The 8,938-nt window shown below is 40.7% G+C and overlaps 1 long non-coding RNA gene across 4 annotated transcripts; it reads left to right on the top strand.

Moving 5' to 3' along the window:
• Positions 1–4,469: 4,469 nt before the first annotated feature.
• Positions 4,470–7,346, top strand: LOC128615683 (uncharacterized). 4 transcript variants are annotated; one of them, XR_008387256.1, is made up of 5 exons: positions 4,470–5,046; positions 5,268–5,391; positions 5,527–5,838; positions 6,036–6,113; positions 6,462–7,346. It is a non-coding gene; the product is annotated as an uncharacterized LOC128615683 (long non-coding RNA). The 4 variants fall into 4 exon arrangements; XR_008387255.1 differs by having other exon boundaries at positions 5,268–5,381; positions 6,036–7,346; XR_008387254.1 differs by having other exon boundaries at positions 6,036–7,346.
• Positions 7,347–8,938: the final 1,592 nt, after the last annotated feature.

Genomic DNA, 8,938 nt, shown 5'->3' with positions numbered 1-8,938 from the left:
GGTGTAATGAAACGGGGGGGGGGGGGGGGGGGATTGGACATAGGGGGTTGGACTGTAGGTTTATCAGTGCTGCTTTCTCTTTCTTACTACTATTATAGTCCTGGTTATGATTGTATGGCTTAAATTCCTGTATGTACAATAGCTATTCTCATTTTCTATTAGAATGTACTATTGAATAACACTGCATACTACAGCACCCCTGATCTTGGATTGTTAGACTGAACTGTTGTGAAGTAACGAATAAGGAAAGCAAAAAAAAAAACAAAAAAAAAAAAAAAAACCAAAAGAAAGAAAGAAAAGAAAAAGGATCATGTTGGACGGACTCTATCCATGTTTGTATTTATCCTACTGTTTTTACCGAACAAATGTCAAATGATTTTTTTTTTATACTTGTTTTGTTGTTTATTTTTGTTAAGTTCCCAGTCTTCTCTTGCACTGTAGACGTAGCCTTACATCTTTTTTTTTTTTTTTTAAACTTGTTCCTGTGTCAAGAACTAACTGTTTTAGCACTAACTAAGTATAGATCTTCTTCCAGAGGCTTCGCACTTTGGGGTTGTTTTTTTTTTCAATGTAGGGAATTGTTGGAATGTTAGATGGCAAGCAATGTTGTTTTGTTTTTACATTTTTTTTTCCTAGTATAAAAAAAAATTCCGGCACATTTTTGTGACTGATAACTTATCATAATAGGTCACATACCACAGCTTTTTAAGTACTCAGCAGTAATCTGGTTGTGTTGATTTGCAGTAGCTGGACATTTTTACTTTGGCTCAAATATTCAATGTGGTGGGGGAAAAAATGTCACTCGCATTTAAAAAAAAAGAAGAAGAAGAAGAAGAAAAAAAAGACACTCGAACGTGCGTGGCGAGTATTGGACATATGGATTGGATTTTGCATGTACAACTAATTGCGTTACTGTTATACTGTTCAAGGCCTATTATGTCAGGATGATCCGAAAAAAAATAATAATAATGGTTCACACTAATTAAAAGGTTTTTCAAAATTCCATTAAACATCATTTCAAGGCCATCTGTTCCCGTTTCTTATTTCCCGCATGCTGCTAAAAAAAATTGTCCTTGCATTTTAAAGTTTAGGTGTCTATTGAAAACTATTCCCATTGGTGCATTCCCATGGAGTCTTGACTTGGGAACAGGAATGGTGTTACCTTCTAATGGAATTTTGATGAAATGACAACTTTGGTGTCCACACCCATCATCTCCAGCATGTACCCAGATCTAAACTGCTACCCCTCCCTGTAAGAAGAGTCTGCACAGCCAGACACAAATAAACTCGCACTCCTGGTCATCCTGTCTGTCTACTGATCCTAAAGGATGTTACCTGTAAGATCTTCAATTAAGACTCCACACAATCCAGCATCAGCCTGAATGAATCTTCTCTCTGCCTCTCGGTAGTGGTTTGGAGGTCTCTTTGTCCCCCACATTCTCTCTCTTTTGTGCTCTTTCATCCATTTTCTCCATAAAAGATCTGCACTCCGGTCTGCTCACTTTGTTGTCTTACCTTCATTCACCACAGTTTTAGTCATTTCACACCTACCTTGTGGTACAAACCAACAAACACTAGATCTTGTTGCAGCCTGTGTCAGGAAAATGAAATTTACAGCTTTAGCTCGGACTGTTACAAAGCACTGACACTGGAGACTCATTTCATAGATGTTAAATAAATGTCTCCTTACAGAACACTTCACCATATGAAACATTACACACATTTATGTGGCGCATCTACCGTGAGTGCGCTGTTACTACACAAACCATAACTTATTACAAGTGCATTAATATGACCCTGTGATTCGTAGCTGCACGACTGGCAGGGCTGCAGTTATAGAAAATAGATCAACACTGCTGTGGTGTATTATTTGTGTGTGTGTATATATGTATGTATATGTATTTGTATATACACACACACATATATATATATATATATGTGTGTGTGTATATATGTATATACACTGTATACTGTACGCATTATTCGTCCTTAGATTGGAGTGTCTTATTTATATATGTATATAAGTGTAATAATAATAACAGTCTCTTTTTCACTGAAGTAGCTGTATGAGGTAAGTGCCAGTTTGTCTGCAGAAAAGAGGATCCTTGGTAAAATCAGATCCTTTGAGCTCCTGTCTGTTCTCCCAAAATAGAAAGGTCTTATGTTTATTAGTTTAGATGTGATTCAGTGTAATTTTTTTTTTCTAGAGCAGTCAGTATTGGCCGGCTGTGTTAGTAATTTAGTTTGCCGAGTAAGGCTTCTGATAAAAGGCCTGAGACTGGCATTGAGAAAGTTTTCAGATCTGATTTGGCTTTCTGTATTGGATTAAATTCCTGAAAAGGAAATGAATAGTTAGCGTTCAGGAGACAGCCCAGCACAGAAACCCAAATCGGATTGGATAACTGCTTGAAAAACAGGCCACGCATGTAGAAAGGCTGGGCCAAAATATTCTAATCCCAGTACTGTAGACATTACAACATTGTACAGTTATTTTTGCAACCGACTCCTGTCCTAATTACATTAGGACAAATGCATTGGAAAGTCCTTTATTACAATCTAAATGAAATTTTTAGTGAAGATTTGCTTGTGGATACTTGACCATGATAAGATCATTGATTATTAGACTAACAGGCCCAACAATCATGGTTTTGTCCTGTGATTTTATTTTTTAAATTGTGCAGTGCTGCTTGACCGTATTTCTCCCTCCATGGTCTGTATGCCACTTTCAGTCTGGTTTTATTTCTCATTCTTTTCCCTCTGGTCAACCCCCGTCTCTGTTATTTGTCTCTATCAGTAATCAATATAGCAAGTGCTCTTGACTGTTTCACAGGGTACAATAACCCTCCTCTACCAAGCCGTCGGGAAGTAAAGTATGGCAACTCGCCGTCACTTTCTCCAGAGGTCAACGGCAATCACTACCTCAATCTGGTTCAGAATGCACATCAGCACTATAAGCCCCTTATGCCCCATCCTCAGCAGCAGAAGCAGCCCACCAGTTGGGTGGTAGAACTCGTCAGACTTCCTGCTACTTGTCCGCAACAAGCCCCACGAGCAGGTCAGCTAAAACGCCTGGAGCAGCACCAGCTCCACCTCCGCCACATCCTGCAGCGACAGGAGCAGGAAAGACAACAGCGTCTATGGCTGGAGGGAGAGAGGCAGCGACAGGAGCTCCAGAGGCAGCGGCAGGAGCTCCAGAAGCAGCTCGAGAGGCAACAAAGGCTGCGGCAGTGGCAGAAGCAAGAAAGGAAAAGGATCGAACGGCAGAAGCAGTTGGAGAGGCAACGTCTGGAGCTGCTGCAGCTCCAACTTCATCAGGAGCACAGGCAGCGGCGGCAGCTCCTGCAGTGGCAGCTCGAGCTAGAGCAGCGGCTTAAAAGGCAGCAAAAAGTGCAGTCAACCAAGCGCATTTCCCCCTCACATGGGCTCTGCACCATCTATGAAGCCATGGAGACCAGTGAGGACGAAGGTGTCGAGAAGAACAATGCTTCAGTGAGAAAAGAGCTGGGAGGGGAGGAGAAACCAACTCACCTCCCTCTGTGTCTAACAAATGGAAACCTCCACCAGCCACCTCAGCGCGAGTACGACTGGAATACCAAGATGGATGTGGTGCATAAGCTAATCAACCAGACTTTGCTGCTTGAAGGTGAGGATGGCTGTCCACCACTGCTTTACCTGCCCGGGCATGGAGGGGGCACCCTCAGCCCACTGGAGAGTAGCTCCTGGCCCCAGATCCTGCACCAACTTAGCCATGCATCGGCCACCATCACCTCTGTTAGTAGCTACTCCCCCACATGGGGAAGCTCACCGCAGGGAGACTGGACCATCGTCGAGCTGGAGACGTACCACTGAGAAATTAGCTCAGACCTTTTTTTTCCAATGTGCTTCTCATACGGTCTCAGTATATTTATAATAACGATACACTGGCAATTCAGGTGTGCCATATGCTTCTGACTGTAGCTTATTGATCAGAGCCCCCTTCGTTCCCATTTATCAGTGGTAAGAGGCCATGACAGGGAAACAGCTGAGCCAATATTATTGGAGTGAATTTCTCAGCATCTACATGATAGTTTACATGCGTGTAATACAGGTACAAGTGGATCAGATACAGTAGTGGAAAAACACCTCAGTGTTACTGCTGGGTTAAAAAAACAAACCCATACAAAACTGGATCTCCAGCTAACAGTGGGGCTTTGTTCAGAAAGTGACCCTGATGAAGGCTAGAGGTCAACGAACACTCATTCTGCATGTAACCATGAGCTCAACTGGCTGTTTGTACCTAAAACTTGCCATCCCAATGTATTATTATTATTTGACCTATTTGATCTGAGAAGTTACCAACTGATGATTTGAGCTCAGGAAGCTCAAAAGCCTACAACTCTCAATTAATCAACACCTTCTAACCTATAAGAATCCAGAATTTAATGTGTGTGTAATGAACCTGTGTAGGGAAATGCACATGGATAAAAAAAAAATACTTTCCTAAATGTGAATAATGTGAGTGGTGTCTGGTTGTTTGTTTGTTTATTTATTTATTTATTTATTTATTTATTTATTTGCCTGCTCTCAAAGGACATTTACTTTGAAAAATTCAGTATCTTTATAGTTCATTTTTTGAAATTTGTGGATGAACGGGATCATTGGTTTTGTGAGATCTCTGTCTATTGAGCTTATTGTATTCGGTTTGTAAGAAAAAGAGACATGGACACTGAAGGCTTATGAGCACTTCGACTGCATTAATAAGTTCTGGGTGAAGAAAACAAAACGCTATGGATGCACCCTCTCTTTCTTTCTCTCTTTTAGAAAGGGGGGGGGGGGTTCTGTTCTATGTCCTTTCCCAACATTCCACAAGCATTACCTCATTTCCTGGGTCCTTTTGCCTCAATAGGTTTCCCGGGGTTACCGATGATGTCATGGCAACAGTCTGAAAGACACAAGAGCTGGAAACAAAGCCTCAGAAAGAGAGAATGGGCTGTGGACTATGGGCTGATCCCAAATCAGACCCTACACCCCAAAAGCCCTTCAGTTAGGTCCCAGCAGAATGGCTAGGTACAGACCAAAGTTACTCATTAGATTACTTTTGGACTTCTCCTGATCTAACTATTTGCGTTCTTAAGACTTCTGTGTAGAATTTTGTACTGTTTTAGGAAAAACATAGAGGGTTTTGTTGTTGTTGTTGTTGTTGTTTTTACATTTGAACGAATCCTTATAATACATTCATAAACAACTCATTTCTGAGAGAAGTTACACAATCTTGTATTGCGTGTTAGATGTTTTCCCGGCTGTGCTAACGTCATCTAGCTACATCTACAAGTTTTCTAACCATCCCTTGTGGGAAAATCACATATTTGACACGTGATTATGTGAGGATCAACATTTCGCTGGTGAATTCAAGTAAACGAATGCGAATAACACGATAAATAAAAGCGCACGTCCTACGTGTGCCTGCTTTATCACTTACATTATAGCAGCTATAAACAGTCCCTCACCAGCCTCTTTTTTTTTCTTTTTTTGTTCTCTCTCCTGAAGCGAATAAAGCAATAACCTTACCGAGGAACCGCATTGTGTCCTGTTTCAGAAAACAAAACAAAAGCACTGACACTGGAGACTCCTTCAATACAGGTATCCTTAAAGAAAACCTTAATTTTCATGATTAAATAACACTTTTTTTTTAAATCCATTTACCAGATTCAGGTCATGTGGAGCTTCTACCATTCATTCAAGTCCCTGTGAACGAGTCGTCACTATAGAAACGACAACGTATTAGAACCAGGGCATGAATATAAACCTCTGGTGAACCTGATAGGGATTTCAGTCTACACACAAATTTGCTCTCAAAAGGTATTTAATGTTGGAAAGAAAAAAGAAAAACCCTCTGTAAAGCTATCACACGTTCATGTACTTCTTATGTAGGATACATTATTAGGCAAAGTGTCTTTCTCCATGTTTAATGTACTAAAAGGAGGCTGATAAAATGTTAGCTTTTGCTCAGTTTATAACTCATGGCTCTTTCTTTGTTCTGATGGTCTCTATTCAAGCTGTGCAGCACAAAGACACCAAGCCCTTTTTCAGCATTTTTCCCCTGTTACAGTCCTGCCACCTACAGGCGGAACAGGGTAATGACATTACATCACTGAGCTCAGGTTTGCACGTCCAGATCTTCCACCTGTCCTGATACTGGAGTACTCCCTGTCCTGAGTGTTTCAGTCTCTTCCCTTGCTCTAAGCCTGGACATTCAGACACTGATTGGTTAAACTGGTGCATTAGAACAGGGAAAACACTCAACTGCGCAGGACAGGGGACGGCATTCTCCAGAACCAGTCTGGGAACCTGTGCCAACGCTCCGTGTACTGTTTTAACACACCCTTCCCCTCGCCATTTCCCCTTAACTGACTCTCCATCACCACTTTAATGTAGTGTGGTACCCAATCCTCATCTTGAACTTTCCCTGCTCTCCTTTTCAGTCCTTTTCCTGCTCTGTGCAGAACAGAGGACCTCTAGTGACCTTGCCCCGCTTGGCGCAAACAGTTGAGCATTGCTATATAGACTTGATGAAGAAACAGCTACCCATAAATCATTCAAAAAATTTATCCTGGAAAAAGAGCTAAATAAACAAACAAAAGGTGACGCTGTGTGTACAGTAGATATAAATGTTTACACATGTAAATCAGGGCACGACAGTAATAACATGTTAACAAACATGTTCAGCTGATTTGCTGTTTGAATGAGGTTTTTATAACCTCGACACGTCTTTATTCATTTATCCTGCTCCCTACTCAGCACACCATATAGGAAACAGAATGTACAGAGTCCCAGTAAAATCACTTCACCTACATTAAACTCACTGCCAAGGTCAAGTGAGCTGTGATATGCACTTCCTCCTACTTCCTGGCTGTGACAGAAAATCAACAAGGGTGTGTGTTAAAAACAGCACGGAGATGTCTTCTGTACTTTTTAGACTGTTTAAATACTACTAGTCCTATAGACCCACCCCATTTACTCAGTATATTAAATGTTGAAGTACTGATTGGTCATCTGTCTGAGAGTGTAAGTACAGAGACTGTGATGCTGGAAGAACAACCCAGCCGATAACTCTAAAAAAAATATATGCAAAATGTAGATTTGTGTGGTATAGATGTTTGTTTTTCTGTCTGTAGAAATTAAATTCTAGGTTAACTGTAGCAGAGTAATTTATTGACATGTTTTCAGGCATAGTGTAAATACTGTAAATGTATGAGAGGTTATATGAATTTATATCTCTGCTGTCGAGGAACATCTGTCCAATCTCTCTCTCTCTCTCTCTCTCTCTCTCTCTCTCAAATGTGACCTTTTGCAGGTCTGTACTTTAACTATTGATCATTTCCTTATATATATATATATATATATATATATATATACACACACACACACTACCATGGCCTTTGGACTCCCTGTGTGATTATTTAGCATTTGGATTGCATTATTTGAGTAATCACTTCACTATGGATCCTGCACAAATCTTCTTTAATAAAAAAAGAAAGTGTTAAATGTGGCCTTTAGATGGAGCTCTTGCCTAATCAATGCCTTATCATAAAGTCACACCATATTATGGACAGATTGTCAGTGTGAGTAGTCCTGAGTGTGAGGAACCTGCTGTAATTATGCAGATCAGCAGTGTTAGTGTGTAGCACAGGGCACATTGAGCTCACTTCATTCCTCATCCAAGTTCATACAGAAGTCTGTGTAGTTACGCTACCCACATGCAGTCACGCCATCTTATAGTGGCACGGCGTGGGTTTTAAAATATACTGGGACGAATCCAGACTGGGTAGAAAAGAGGGGTACAAGCGCATTGAGACGTGGCTGCACGTAAAAATCACAGAATATCTCAGTTCATTCTTGCTGTAGAATGAATAATAATAATAATAATAATAATAATAATAATAATAATAATACTTGCCATGCTCTATTAATATCAGTGCTGATGTGATTTGGTTAAAATATCTGCAACACGACAATAATGATTTACATTAAGATGAGAAAAGTAATAATACAATAATATTTATACAGTAATAGTGATAGCAGCACTGTTATAGTTATTAACACAATCTGCCTCAGTGGTGTATGTGGTCCTGCTCTCTCAAATGTAACAGAGCAAAGATGTAATACATTTCCAGCACGGGACCTTGCGTAATTCATAATGCAAGCACTGTGTCCTAGAGTCACTTGACAAACATTTGTGATTACTAGACAGCTACAGCACAATATTCTGATTAAAATGGATTTTTTCAGGGATTAGACAAATATCTGGTGTAGCCGGTTACAGTGTCCTTGGTTGTGGACTTTATACAGCAAGAGTAATAACACGGAGCTATCGATGTATCCTATGATTTGCAAAAATAAATGAGACTTTTACTCTTTTTAGTGAGTCGGGTGAATTGATTTGTGATCATGAATAATGCGGCTTCGATTCAAGTTGCATCGACGTTATCTTCCATCCATCCATTTTTCATACCCTTTATCCAACACAGGGTCTTTGGGGAGCCTGGAGTCTATCCCAGGGAAGGCGGGGGACGCTCTGGATGAAGTAGCAACCCATCACAGGGCACACTCACACACTACAGAAAATTGGGAAATGCCAAACTGCCTACAATGCATGTCTTTGGACTGAGGGAGGAAACTTAAGTACCTGGAGGAAACCCCCAAAATACAGGGAGAACATGTAAACACTGCGCACACTGGGCGGAGGCAGGATTGGAAGCCCTAACCCTGGCAGTGCAAGGCAAATGTGCTAACCTCTAAGCCACCGTGCCCACATCATCATCAGTACTATTATTATATATATATATACACACACACACACACACACACACACACACACACACACACAATATCCCACTGTCCCAATCCCCATGAATCGATACAGTAAAACGACTCATTCTGGGTGTCACTAGAATCAGCG

Source organism: Ictalurus furcatus, chromosome 12 (genome assembly GCF_023375685.1).
Source record: "Ictalurus furcatus strain D&B chromosome 12, Billie_1.0, whole genome shotgun sequence".
NCBI lineage: Eukaryota > Metazoa > Chordata > Actinopteri > Siluriformes > Ictaluridae > Ictalurus > Ictalurus furcatus.
The sequence above is the reverse complement of the archived record's forward strand: the minus strand, read 5'-3'. Positions and strand labels throughout refer to the sequence as shown.